This window comes from Paroedura picta, chromosome 1 (genome assembly GCF_049243985.1).
Source record: "Paroedura picta isolate Pp20150507F chromosome 1, Ppicta_v3.0, whole genome shotgun sequence".
Taxonomy (NCBI): Eukaryota; Metazoa; Chordata; class Lepidosauria; order Squamata; family Gekkonidae; genus Paroedura; species Paroedura picta.
In genome coordinates, this window is record NC_135369.1 from 66,276,427 (window position 1) to 66,289,850 (window position 13,424).

Sequence of the window (13,424 nt, forward strand, 5' to 3'; positions counted from 1 at the left end):
CCAGACCTACTTACGGGATGCAAACAAACCCATATATCCTTTTTTATATTTAAAAAGCTTTGACACAGGAGTAATGTTTTACATTTATACAATATTTATTCCAGGAGTCTTTAAATCATATTTCCATTAAAATGCCACCTCACAATTGTTCAGAAGAGAACATTGGAGGAATGCTACTGCCATCTACTGGACACAGTGAGAATAACCAGTAAGCCTAGAATAGGATGAGAGGTGTCTCAAGATAAATTTGCTACTTAGCATTTATTTTCTGTACAGATATTGCTACTGTGCTGTTGCTATTTGCACATTCACACCTTTTAAAAAACAGGAATCTGGTGTGTGCTGTCTTGCAGGAAACAGCATGAAGCATCCCAAATGGGTGAAACAATATAATTCAATCCTGGAGTACTGTGTGCAGTTCTGGAGGCCTCACTTCAAGAAGGACGTAGATAAAATTGAAAGGGTACAGAGGAGAGCGACAAGGATGATCTGGGGCCAAGGGACCAGGCCCTATGAAGATAGGTTGAGGGACTTGGGAATGTTCAGCCTGGAGAAAAGGAGATTGAGAGGGGACATGATAGCCCTATTTAAGTATTTGAAAGGTTGTCATTTGGAGGAGGGCAGGATGCTGTTCCCGTTGGCTGCAGAGGAAAGGACACACAGTAATGGGTTTAAACTACAAGTACAAAAATATAGGCTAGATATCAGGAAAAAAATTTTCACAGTCAGAGTAGTTCAGCAGTGGAATAGGCTGCCTAAGGAGGTGGTGAGCTCCCCCTTACTGGCAGTCTTCAAGCAAAGGTTGGATACACACTTTTCTTGGATGCTTTAGGATGCTTAGGGCTGATCCTGCGTTGAGCAGGGGGTTGGACTCGATGGCCTGTATGGCCCCTTCTAACTCTATGATTCTATGATTCTATAATCCGGTCCCATTAAAACAAAGGGTTCGTAAAACAGCAGATAATTTGGTAGAGAGAAAATAGGACATCAGCAACTTAGGGATGAGCACAATTTATTCCAGCATAAGCTATCACAAGTCAGAGGTATTTCATCAAATGCATGAAGGGTATGTCCATTAGGCCAATGCTTCGATATATTTACAACAGAGAGTCTGGTTTGGAGGGGCAGGGAGGTGGTCCTTTATGTCAGGGGTAGTCAACCTGTGGTCCTCTAGATGTTAATGGTCTACAATTCCCATGATCCCCTGCCAGCAAACACTGGCAGGGGCTCATGGGAACTGTAGTCCATGGACTTCTGAAGGACCACAGGTTGACTACCCCTGCTTTATGTCACATTTTTAAAATAACTAAATTTCTAGACTGCCTCTCTCCCAGCATGGCCTTGAAGTGGTTCATGAACATGACAAAAATACATTAATACGTTATTTATTAAATTTAGCATTAAAACGTTTGAAATTAAACCAGCTCTCTAACCAACAATTACTTTAAGCAAGTTGTTATTTGTTGTTCTTAGGTGCGAAGTCGTGTCCGACCCATCGCGACCCCATGGACAATGATCCTCCAGGCCTTCCTGTCCTCTACCATTCCTCAAAGTCCATTTAAGTTTGCACCAACTGCTTCAGTGACTCCATCCAGCAATCTCTGTCGTCCCCTTCTTCTTTTGCCCTTAATCGCTCCCAGCATTAGGCTCTTCTCCAGGGAGTCTTTCCTTCTCATGACGTGGCCAAAGTATTTGAGTTTCATCTTCAGGATCTGGCCTTCTAAGGAGCAGGCAGGGCTGATCTCCTCTAGGACTGACCGGTTTGTTCGCCTTGCAGTCCAATGGACTCGCAAGAGTCTTCTCCAGCACCAGAGTTCAAAAGCCTCAATTCTTTGACACTCGGCCTTCCTTATGGGCCAACTTTCACAGCCATACATTGCAACTGGGAAGACCATAGCCTTGACTAGACACACTTTTGTTGGCAGGGTGATGTCTCTGCTTTTTAGAATGCTGTCTAGATTTGCCATAGCAAATAGATATGATTTAGTTCATACCTGAATGGCCTAGTGCTTTTCCCTACTTTCTTCAATTCGAGCCTAAATTTTGCAACAAGAAGCTGATGATCTGAACCACCACTGGATCCTGGTCTTGTTTTTACTGACTGTATAGAACTTCTCCATCTTTGGCTGCAGACCACATAGTCAATCTGATTTCTGTGTTGACTGTCTGGTGTTGTCCATGTGTAGTCATCTCTTGGGTTGCTGGAAAAGAGTGTTTGCTATGACCATTGTATTCTCTTGAAAAAATTCTACCAGCCTGTGCCCTGCTTCATTTTGTACTCCAAGGCCAAACTTGCTTGTTATCCCAGTAATCTTTTGGCTTCCTACTTTAGCATTCCAATCCCCCATGATGATAAGCATATCATTTTTTGGCATTGCTTCTAGAAGGTGTTGTAGGGCGTCATAGAACTGGTCAACTTCATCCTCTTCAGCAGCAGTGGTTGGGGCATAGACCTGGATTACTGTGATGTTGAATGGTTTGCCTTGGATTTGAATTGAGATCATTCTGTCATTTTGAGGATTGTATCCCAAGAATGCTTTTCCTACTCTCTTATTGATTATGAAGGCTACTCCATTTCTTCTGAGAGATTCTTGCCCACTGTAGTATACCTGATGGTCATCTGAATTAAATTCACCCATTCCTGTCCGTTTGAGTTCACTGATTCCTAAAATGTTGATGTTCAGTCTTGTCATCTCTTGTTTGACCATGTCCAGCTTGCCTTGATTCATGGATCTGACGTTCCAGGTTCCTATGGAATAAAAATCTTTACAGGATTGGACTGTCTTTTCACCACCAGTTCCCTCCACAACTGAGCGTCCTTTCGGCTTTGGCCCAGTTGCTTCATTCATTCTGGTGCTACTCGTACTAGCCGTCTGCTTATCCCCAGTAGCATATTTGGACACCTTCCGACCTGAGTGGCTCATCTTCCGGCGTCATATTGTTTGCCCTTTGAACCTGTCCATAGAGTTTTCATGGCAGAGATACTGGAGTGGTTTGCCATTTCCTTCTCCAGTGGATCACCTTTTGTCAGAGCTCTCAGCTATGACCTGTCCCCCTTGGGTGGCCGATAGCTCATAGCTTCAGTGACCTACACAAGCCCCTTCGCCACGTCAATGCAGCGATCTTTGAAGGAATGGTGGCAGGAGGGATACAGTAGCATGTACCCCCTCCTTAAGCAAGTACCGCCTCCCATATGTCAGCCATATTTCCTTTTCCCTGCCCATTGGTGATGATGGTATCTCTGTCAGTAACATGGAAGGGAGGAGGGAGGGACCTGGGAGGAGTGGAGAGAGGGTCATATTAGGTTGCCCTGGCCTCAATCATAGGCTTGGTGGAAGAGGACCATCTTACAGGAGAGCCCCAGGCCCCAGCTAGAGACTGCCAACCAATATTGTCCTATCCCAATTTAGACTGTATGTGCAAAACTCACAATATCATAAGAAAATACTGAGGCTGCTATCCATACTTATTTAGAATCATAGAGTTGGAAGGGGTCATACAGGCCATCTAGTCCAACCTCCTGCTCAATGCAGGATCAGCCTAAAGCACAAATCATCCATGATAGCTGTAAAGTACAAAGTATAAAGCATCCATGATTGCTGAGCTATAAAGTTGATGAGTGTCCCAGAACAATAACTGATCTGAAGGGCCCTGAGGTATGAATATTACTTTAACTCTTTTCGTAACTGTTATAATTCATCCCAGGCCCCAGAGCCCAGTTCAGTCTTTAAGCATTATATTTGAAGCATCTCCTATTAGTGTGCTAAAAAGCCTGAATGCAAGTATGTTAAAGGTACATATATAATGGCGGCAGGAGGGGTACAGTAGCATGGCAATGGAAAATGGGTTGTGTAAATGATTGAAGAATCATCTTAAAGGTCAGGAGCTATTCTTAACCTTCACATGTTATGTGTCCTTATTAGGCTTGAAAAAAACCAGCTCTGGGTTGGGAAATATCTGGCAACTTTGGGGGTGGAGCTGGGAGTGGGCGGGATTTAGGGGTGGGAGGGACCTCAGAGGAGTACTAAGGAGTCCACCCTCCAAAGCAGCCATTTTCTCCAGGGGAACTGACCTCTGTCACCTTGAGGTGAGCTGTGAAACTGGGGACTAACAGCCCTAGTCCTTATGGCAAGCTTGGTGCATCTGAAGAAGTATGCTTGCACACAAAATCTTAAATACCTTGAATAAAAATTTGCATCTCTGGACTCAAACTTTGTTCTTATCTGTTTGCAGCGTCTGAAAGTTATAAATGGGGTGTGGGGTATCAATTTTAAATAAAATATATGAGTTTAAAATAAACCAAAGCCACAACTCCACCACCGCCCTTCTCCCCTCCTGTCAACTCAATAGACCGCACAAACCTCCCACGCCTCATGGAGGGATGTTCAGAGAAGAGACCCTGTGGATGTTCCACCACCCGGCCTCAACCAAATACCTGGTGGAAGAGCTCCATTTTACAGGTTCTGTGGAATTGTGACAGCTTTGATATGGCCCTTCTCTCTTCTGGCAGCTCATTCCACCAGGTGTGGGCCAGGACCGAGAAACCCTTGGGCCTGATCAAGGCCAGGCATATGTCTTGTGGGCTGGGGATCACCAAACTGATTAAATTCATAGAGCATAATGCTCTGCATAGAGCATAGTAAGTCAGATGGCCCCTCAGGTGTGCTGCGCCCTGACCGCAGATGGCCTTTAAAGATCAAGACCAAAACCTTATATTTGATTTAGAACACAACTGGCAGCCAATGCAGCGGCCGTAATACTGGCTGAATGTGGGCTCTCCACGGTGTTCCCGTGAGAACTCTCACCAGTTGCAATTTCTGGGTCAGGGTTAAGGGCAGACCCACATACAGCGAGTTACAGAAGTCTAGCCTGGAGGTGACTGTCGCATGGATCACTTTGGCTAGGTGCTCCAGGGTGCTAATAGCCTTGCTTAATGTAGGTAGAAAAACTCCAGTTTGGCTATCTTTGTGCCTCCATAGACAGGGGGCATCAAAGGTTCCTGGCCAAGGGCGAGATCTCCAACTGCACTCCATCTGGGCTAGGGAGGTCCACTTCTTGTTCTGGCCCTTTCTTCCCCTGCCACAGGACCTCCACTTGGAAGGATTGCGTTTCAGGTGACTCTGCTTGAGCCAAACCATCACCACTTCCAAACCACTGGCAGATGTATCCTGGGGGGAGGAGTCAGGCCAGCTGTCCATGAGGAGACAGAGCTGGGTGTCATCTGCATATTGGTGAAAACTGAGACTGAAGCTCTGGACCAGCTGGGCTAGAGGATGCATATAGGTGTTGAATATTGAGAGAGAGATCTGCCCCTTGAGGGACACCAAACGGATGTCTGAAATTGCGCAGTGCCTCCTCTTTCATTGCAACCCTCTGTGTGTTGTTCTGGGGAAAAGATATCAGCCATTGCAAGGCTGTCCCTAGTATTCTGGCCCCAGAAGGCTAACCAATGACATCAAATGATGCTGACAGGTCTAATGACATGAGGAGTGCCAACACACCTCTATCTAGCTGGCATGGAGATCACCCACAAGGTCAACCAGCACTGTCTCCACCCCATGGCCAGGTCAGAAGCCAGACTGGAATGGATCAAATACCGAAGTTTCCTCCAAGTATACCAGGAATTGATCCACAGCAGCCCTTTCAATCTCCTTCCCCAGAAATGTAAGATGCAACACAGGACAGTAATTCGCTGAATCCTGCAGATCAAGTGCTGTTTTTTCCAGAAGAGGGCATGCAAGTAGCATTCTGAAATTGGAGGGCACACAGGGGACAGGAGGAGGACTCTGGGGACACGGTAATGATGTGGCTTCTCCGGAGATCTGACAGGCAGGAAGTCTTGAGTAGACTGTGCCATATCCTGGAAGCTTCTGGAACACAGCAGTGTCCTGGTTTACCCTGCCTCCCCACTCCAGAGAACCAGTTAATTCTGCTTTCTTGCTTGGAGTCAAAGTGTTACTGGCCTGAGCATGCTCAGTTTCTTTCTAATCCCAGAACTACTATGAAAGCTACAAGCACCTGTTGCCCCTCAGCCTGGGTTTCAGAAAGGAAGGGCTGACCACAGAAAGGTGCTGCCAAGTTCCTGTGAGCACAGGAAACTCAGCAGTGGCTGTTTCCTATCCTTAGCCCCACTGCAGGAAGGGAAAGGGGCACACGTTCTGAATGGCTGGTGAGTAGAGAAACAAAAAAGATAATGGAGGAGTCACCAAAGGGAGAGCCAAGTAAGTGAATGGGAAAAGGGATAAATGGGGAGAGGGGAAATGTCCCCACCCTGCCCCCAATCTTCCCCCACAGTTAGTTGCAGTCCCTGACTTTCACTTTTTAATACAAAAGATTACAATGTATATATCTAAAAGGATGGGGACAGCTTACTTCATTGTGAATTGGTTACTATATACTACAAAGTAAACTGAAATTGAAGTTGCATGAAATTGGGTTCTTAGGAAACAATCCAGAACTCAAGGCAGCTAGTTGGGCTCCAGGGCCACTGGAACTGCTGGAATTCCTCTGCACTTATTCATTTATTTTATCCACTTATTAATAAATTCAATGTCTAGGCTGTCCATCCCACAGTGGGCTCAGGTGTTTCACTGTGGCTCTGCCTCCTTCTGATGCTCAGCTGCCCGTTGAGCAGGGCGCATTCAGTCTGTCCATAAGCATGGGATTCCCACCCAAAACACAAATGTGAGGCTGCCTGTCTCCTTGCCTTCAAATCCATGCTCACATGGTCGTTGAGAGCCAGCTTGGTGCAGCGGTTAAGAGCTGCAGCTTCTAATCTGGCTGAAATCCCCACTCCTCCATATGCAGCCCGCTGGGTAACCTTGGACTAGTCACCATTCTCTTAGGGCTCTCTCAGCCCTGTCTACTTCACAGAGAAAGGGGAGGCAATTGTAAACTGTTTTGAGCCCAGCTATTCATCTTCGTCGTCATTCGTAGTTGCAAGGAACTGAGTGTAAAGGCTTTGCTATGCATTTGACCTCATTCTTGCTATTTTCCCTCTACTATTGCAATTTTCTATTCAGATTGGAGGCTCCTGTCTTTGTTCCTTACCATCATAATTTTGACAGTGTCCCAGGGTCATCCTCGACAGAGTTACATTCTGCTATGTCTGTTGACATTGATGACCTCAGTTATTAAACAACACATCTTCCAGGGCAACTGTCAGCAGAGTTGCCCCTTCTAAGCCCACCACTTCAGTGTAAGTTGTGCACACTTATGAATGAACTAGAAATTAAGCCCACTGTAAACAGAAAACAGTGGGCGCTAGCCCCCCCTCCCCCGGGGTGCAGCCGTTCCCAGGCGGTTGGGCAGGGCGGTCGCCGACTCTCTGAGCCGGTGACCGCGCTGCCCGGGCAGCTGGGAATGGCTTTCTCCTCCCCCCCCCCACCCCGAGTTGCAGGCGTTCCCAGCCAGCCACGCTGGCTGGGCGGGGGGGGAGGGCACACCCCCCGAGGCTTCCCCCCCTACCCAAGGCAGGGGCTTGGGGGCGGGAAAGAGGCAGGGCCGGCGCATCTTCAACGCGCCGGCCCTGCTTCTTTCCCGGCGCCAAAGGCTCCCCCCTCCGCCCTCCTGTGAGCTCCACCAACAACCTGGCTTGTCGGCGGGCCAGCGACAAATGGCGGCAGTGGGGAGAACACGGCACATGGCAGGGAGTGGGAGGGTTGGGAGGCGCTATGCACAGCAGGCGATTGGTGCCTTGTTGCCAGAGTGACACGCGGAGTGACACTCCTTGAGGACCCTTACTGTTTTATTTATACCGCTCCAGTGGAGTGGTTACAGATGGTGATAATGCTGACGAATAACTTGGCCCCCAAATCTGGAAGATAAGCAATGCTGATTTTTCTCTGGATGTGAGCCAGTACCTTTACAGGCGGTGCTGTTGACACAATCTCAGCATAAGAGACCATCTGCTAAACAAGCAATGGCAAATCTACAACTGCTTGTGAGAAGAACAGGTATATTTACAAAGGGTCAAAGCTATGGCTTCCTCTGAAGGGCCTGGAAGACTAAATTAAATGTATCTGTCTTCAGACAAGAATACAAGCACTTGTATCTGTGATCTCTCTGTTCTCCACCTGAGAAGATTTCATGCTTTTCAAGTACTGCAAATCTGATTGTCAGTGATTTAAAAGTTTAGCAGAATTATTACGACACTTATAACTTTCGGGGGGGGGGGGCAGGTTACCACTAGAGGTCACCAGATAACTACTGCATTATTGTAGCTCATTCCAGATAATATTTTCTGCTTTGCTAAACTTGTAGTACTCCAAATGGATGAAACTGTCACTCCACAATGAAGCATTTTAGAATCTGATTTGTACCGTAGTGTCTTTTGAGGGGCTTTTTATTTGTCCACAGTAACTTTTTGTGGTCACTCCTGCAAGTGCTCTGTTATCCAAGAAAAGGATAGCTGGCCAGTCCAGAGTTTTCATATTGCCTTCCCAGTCAGGGGAGCTGATGTTTCACACTGCTATTCTGTGGTACGCCTAAAGAGGGCTCTGAAGTCTAAGTGTACAAAGTCCATGAGATTTTACCAGTTTACATCCCAGTCTCAGATGTTGAGGTTCCAGGGTACCTGAGAGAAATAGTGAAGAGGCCTTCTGAGAAGTCCTGCTGTGGGTCCATATATCAGCTGATTGTACTACTGTAAGTGCTTCAAAACGATTACTTCAGTGGTGAATTTAAATGAACTCTGAGCACACTGCTAGAGCCATACTGTCATTCTACATGGGACACAAGAGGGATAGCATGGAAGCACTGGGTGATCCTCTGTCTAGCTCTTCCCAGAGGGTGTTGCATCTCCGTTTGAATGTCACCACCATCATAGATTTACTGGGTGCTCCTGCCCTGCAGACAATATTGGTGGTCATTGTGACAGGACTAAAACTGGTTCTTCAGGGGCAGGACGTTAGCCATTCTATCCTACCTTTAAGAGCAACAGTCTGTAAGGAGCTGGGCAGGTCATTTTTTCCTTTATGTTTACAGTGACTAAGGAACTCCACCTCATGAGCAATTCCCCACTAGTCAGGTTAAATTAATGGTCATGGAGGACTTTTCCTTCCCTGTAGCTTCTAGCCTGCCTTACATGTTGAGTCAGTGGAAGATACCTGGTCTGTAGGCATCTCTTGTTGAGCTATACCTTTTCCACTCTTACTGACTGCTTGTGGAACAACATGTTTTCAATTATGTACATGAATCTGCAAAATACTACTTTATAAGGTGACCAGATTTTAACATTGGTAAAGCGGGACACCATTGACCGAGGGTGGGGGGGTTCTTGATTAAAAATTTGGTCTATATGGAGCAACAAAAAGTTTCATAGAATGCATAGAATGCAAAAATAGTATTTTAATATATATTTTTACATTTCAACGTAACTACAATTTTGCCAGGTACCCCCAGATGTCCCTCCAAAAGTGGGACAATCTGGTCACCTTAACTTTGTAGGGTATTATGCTCGTTGGTGGGAGGGGAGAAGGGAAACCCTAACATTACAGAGAGAAAGAGAAAGAAATAAAATCATTGCCCTTGCATTGTAACACTCAGCAAAACACTATCCCAACTGAAGGCAAAGTTATACCCCAGGGAATGTTTTACAGACTTGAGTTCCTAGTATTGCTGTGTCTCGTTCATGTCAGGGAAGAAGAGGCTTGAACAAGGAAATTCAGGGTCTGAAGTTGGAGAATAGCCTACAGAGCTACTATAGGGTACATGTAGTTCGGTGTTTATTGTTCAGAACAAATTCATGCTCTGGAGAAAGGGGACAGAGAAAACTTTTGCTCCTCCAAAAATAGTAGGGACACTCAATAAAACCGATGGGCTGAGGATTCAGGACAGATAAGACAAGGTTCTTCATAACACAATGTATAATTAACTTGTGGAATTCAGTGCCACAGGATGTGGTCATGGTCATTAGTTTGGATGACTTTAAAAAGAGATTAGACAAATTCTAGGGGGGGGGAGGAATCTGTCAATAGCTATTTTCCATGAACTAAATGGGGCCTCTGTGTTCAGAGGCAGTAGACTTCTGACTTCTAGTTGCTGAAGAACATCCAGCAAACAGGGAGAGTGTTTGACCTCTGTGTGTTTTCTGGGGCATCTGGTCTGCTACTGTGGGAGACAGGATACTGGACTGAGTGGCCTTTGGTCGGATCCAAGATGTCTCTTCCCAGGTACAATTGTACCTCAGTGGGGTACAATTAGGGTTGCTAGCTCAGGAGTTGCCTGAGCAGGATGGGATTTGGAATTCAGGGAGGGACTACAGTGGAGTATAATGCCATACAATCCACCTTCCAAACTGACATTTTCTCCAGATGAACTGATCTCTGTTTTCTTGGAGATTAGTTGTCATCCCAGGAGATCTCCAGCCATCACCTGAAAGTTGGCAACCCTAGGTACAGTGCCGTAGCATCCACCCACCCCCAAAGCATCCATTTTCTCCAGAGGAACTGATCTCTGTAGTCTGGAGATGAGCTGTAATTTGGGGCGGTCCCTAGGCCTGGAAGCAGGCATTGCTAACTGGGTGTGGCTCCCCATAGGCTTGGCCTGGCTCTGACAGGCATGCCTGTCAACAAGGTGATGTTCCTCTTCTTTACAAAGGAACGAACTTTTAAATGCTTTTTCATTCTACTGGCCCTCCCCTGGATATTTGAGAATGTGAGGAAGGAACTAGGACCTGAAGCCTCCTGCTATAAGCCCTAGTTGCCCACCACAACTCCTAGCAGCTCCCAGAGGGCAAAAAGGTGATGTCCAATGTGCTATTCTAGGAATCACTGGGTTTTCCAAGGAAGTGATGTAGCAATGCAGCCAATGTTGCACCCCCAACCCTTCCACCTGACTGCCCTAATTGTGGTGTGACCCTTAAAATGGGAAGCTATGAAGACCAAGTTCAGGGAGTTCCCGAGATGAAATGCCATTTTCTTCTATTCTAGGTCACTTCCTAGTTCCTTGCTGATCCCTTCCCTGGCTTATTTACTTACAACTGCTCGGAGACACCAGCATCAATATTGGCTTACAATTTCTTCTTATCATCATCTAATTTCCACATTTCTGTTGGGGGGGGGGGGAATCCCTCACATGACTGAATAATTGTTGAGCGCCTGTTGCTAATCTGACATGATGCACAGTGACAGCTTGACACTGTGCTGTCAGGTCATGGATGGTCAACCAGATGTAATATCACACACAGTACACCAGAACACACACACACACTTACTTTCCTGCTTGAACTACATTCCCGAAAATGATGTCTCATCCACAAGATAGCAATGGGGCATGCAGGCCCAAATTCAAGCTTCGATCCATGTTCAGCGACGAGGATTCTTGTGAATCTGCAACATCTTTATTGGATGTATAAAAAGACAAGGAGGACCTCATATCCTAAGAATGTAAAGCTTATAACTTGCCTGACATTTGTGCAGGGCCTATTCAGGAAGGCAGCTAACCATGTATTGCCTTCCCAGCAAAGCCCCTCAGCGCATGGGTTCAGCATCAAGTCTACCGAGTCAAAAATCAGCAGGACAGAATCATATGTCTGAATTTAAATACACTTACTCAAAAGGCCTTGAGGAACATTTGGAGACTTGTTTGCTTGGGCCAACAGGATTCCTGTTTACAGAGAGAATGCACATGAGTGTGTGTGTGGATCCATGTGAAGTACATAATTCATTTAAAGGTAATAGGAATTCAGATAACAGAGCTATAACAAGAACAGGCCTGCCAGCTCTGAGTTGGGAAATACCTGGGAGGTTTGGGGGTGGAGCCTGAGGACAATTGGTTTTGAGGAAAAGAGGGGCTGCATGTGGTAGAATTTCATAGAGTTCATCTTCTGAAATGGCCATTTTCTCCAGGCGAACAGATCTCTGTCACCCGGAGATAAATTGTGAACAATTATAGGGTTGCCAGCTCAGGATTGGGAAAATTCCTGGGGATCTGGTCATGGAGACTGGGGAGAGCAGGTTTTGCGGAGGGGAGGGACCTCGGCAGAGTATAGTGCTATACAGTCCAAACTCCAAACCAGCCAAGAGAACTAGTCTCTGCAGTCAGTTGGGCAACCCTATGGGGGAAAAAAATCAACTGCTAAATCAGTACTTTAATAATAGGATCAATAATGACCTCGTCTGTCTGTGTGGACAGTCAAGGCAGCTATTTCAGGGGGTTATCAAAGAATGCTCTTGTAAATCTGTCATTCACCCCCATCTAATTGCGGCTTTGAGACTAACTTATATCAGGGAAACAGGACAGGGGGGAAAGATTAAACACACATCCCAACACTGCTTCCTCAATCTTCAAGGCAGCCCTGTGGAACTTTTGGTTTGTTAAAACAAATACAAAACAAAAAGAGAGAGATTCTGAATCATGTGATGTCTAGGCTGGCCTTGAAAAAGAGGCCTTAGGTCATGATAGGGAGGGAGAGTGAACTCTCCTGAACCAGCTTGTCTTGGGACAACATTGCCTCCCCCCACCACACACCTCCTCTATCTGATCGTCCTTCCAGTCAGTGTTCTCCGCTTCCAGATCTGAGAAGGAAGTAGCAAAAATGTTATTAAAGCTTAATTAAAAAAAAAAGATAGTGGGAGGTGGCTGTGTTAAAAAAAAATCTACTGACAGTCTGACTCTCAGAGGGGATGTGGGACACATATCTGCTCTGGGGCTACTTAGTCAGGGCCTCCTCCCTCCCTTGCAAATACCCATACACATAGAGAGAGAGACATATAGAGATGCTCTCCCTTCCCTCCATGTTTTCCCACTTACCTGTTGGTTTCCCAACCTCCTCCTTGGTTCTTCCCCCTTCCCTTCCTCAGAAACCCACACACTGATACACAGACATACAGAGACTCCCTTTCCCCATTTCCCCTCTTACGTGTTGGTTTCCCAACCTCCTCTTTTGTTCCTCCCCCCCCCCTCATTTGCAAAAAAACACACACACACACACACAGACTCCCTTCCCCCCTCCCATTTCCCCCCTTACCTCTTGGTTTCCCAACCTCCCTCCCTCCCTCCCTTCCTCCCAAGCAAACATACACATACACACACTCTTCCGTCCCCCCTCCCCCTTCCTGCTTACCTTCTCCTCCAGTCTCTGCTGCTGCTTCGGCCCCTATTAGTCCCACAGTGACTACCTAGGCCCCCAGGGCTGGCACAGCCGCCACCTGGGCCCTCTACATCTTCTGGCATGCTCCGTGGGTGGGACTATGAACATCATGTCCGTATTCATATCCATTTGAGAAGGCGTGCCAGAAGATGTGTCCCATATCAATAGTTAACAGGGTTCATTGGTTTCATTTCAAATAGTGGGTGTGAGGCAATAGTGCACATGGTTTTGGGTGGCAAAACTAGTATTTTAAATAGAGAAGGGCAGGAATGTTGTAAAAATTTGGTGCATACTAGAAGCATCATATAATGCCTAAAAGGTACATGTGGGA

At 46.4% G+C, this 13,424-nt stretch overlaps 1 long non-coding RNA gene across 1 annotated transcript; it reads right to left on the reverse strand.

The window, feature by feature from the left end:
• Window positions 1-105: 105 nt before the first annotated feature.
• On the reverse strand, window positions 106-13,178 carry LOC143838111 (uncharacterized). Its single transcript, XR_013231233.1, has 5 exons — window positions 13,067-13,178; window positions 12,472-12,518; window positions 11,554-11,607; window positions 11,216-11,339; window positions 106-641 (listed from the first exon to the last, which is right to left on the reverse strand). It is a non-coding gene; the product is annotated as an uncharacterized LOC143838111 (long non-coding RNA).
• Window positions 13,179-13,424: the final 246 nt, after the last annotated feature.